Below are 1216 nucleotides of genomic sequence, written 5' to 3'. Positions count from 1 at the left end.
CAAGAGAAGGTGAGGAGAACTCAACACAAAATACCCCACAAAATCAACCTACAATGCCAAAAATTTCATCACATTCCGTACCCACCGAGGAGAACCTACCCAATGGTACTCCCACACCACAACATTTGACCGGAAATTTTATTGCCAAATCCGCCTTTATCCAATTAGTCGAAATGAGCCAATTTGGGGGGATGCCTAGTGAAGACCCTCATTCTCATATGGAAACCTTTTGTGACTATTGTGATGCGATTTCTCAAACCGGTGTAACTCAAGACCAAATTCGATGGGTCTTATTTCCTTTTTCTCTAATCGGCACCGCGAAACAATGGTTGAAGGGCCTTGATAAGGCCACTCTCGGAATTGATTCTTGGAAGAAGTTGGCTCTAGCTTTCTACAAAAAGTTCTACCCACCGGAAAAGACTAACATGCTAAGAGCTCAAATTACGGGTTTTAAGCAAAGGGATGAAGAATCTTTGTATGAAGCTTGGGAGCGGTTCAAAGGAATTTGTCGCTCATGTCCTCACCATGGACTTAGCGAGTGGTTCTTGGTACAACAATTTTGGAACGGTTTATATGAAGATTCAAGGAACATTCTCAACATGGGATCAAATGGAATGTTCACCGAAGTTGATGACAATTAAACATGGAACAAGATTGAGGAAATGGCGGTCTATAACTCACAATATAGTAGACCTCGCAAGGCTACTAGAGGAGGAAGGCATGAAGTGGACTCCGTTACTCAATTGGGTGCTCAACTTAGTGCTCACATTGACACAATAAATTTGAAGTTTGAACAAGCTATGGCTAGACTTGAAGAAGCCTCAAAATCACCAAAGCATCATGTTAATGCCATGTCGGCATCCTCATCAATCCCAAGTGGGATATGTGAGAATTGTGGAACTTTGGGACATGACCAAAGTGAATGTAGGGGAACAAATGAACAAGTGAATGCTTTCCAAGCATACAAGAGTGGTACCCCTTATTCCAACTATTACAATGAAAACACCAAGTTTCATCCAAATCTCTCATACAAAAGCCAAAATGTTCAAAACCCTCAAACAACATACACCCCACCTCCCATGAGAAACCAAAATCAAAGACCCTTTTTTAACCAAAACCAAGGTTACCAAAACCAAAATCCATACAATCACCAAAATGACCAAGGTTTTGATGTTCAAAAAGCGGTCCTTCAAATGCAAAAGAATCAACAAGAGTT

General features: G+C 41.0%; 1 non-coding gene across 1 annotated transcript; it reads right to left on the bottom strand.

The window, feature by feature from the left end:
* Positions 1-425: 425 nt before the first annotated feature.
* LOC141637101 (small nucleolar RNA R71) lies at positions 426-532 on the bottom strand. Its single transcript, XR_012541663.1, has one exon. It is a non-coding gene; the product is annotated as a small nucleolar RNA R71 (small nucleolar RNA).
* Between the last annotated feature and the right edge of the window lie 684 nt (positions 533-1216).

The sequence above is a fragment of the Silene latifolia genome, chromosome Y (genome assembly GCF_048544455.1).
Source record: "Silene latifolia isolate original U9 population chromosome Y, ASM4854445v1, whole genome shotgun sequence".
NCBI classification, from domain to species: Eukaryota; Viridiplantae; Streptophyta; class Magnoliopsida; order Caryophyllales; family Caryophyllaceae; genus Silene; species Silene latifolia.
The sequence above is the reverse complement of the archived record's forward strand: the minus strand, read 5'-3'. Positions and strand labels throughout refer to the sequence as shown.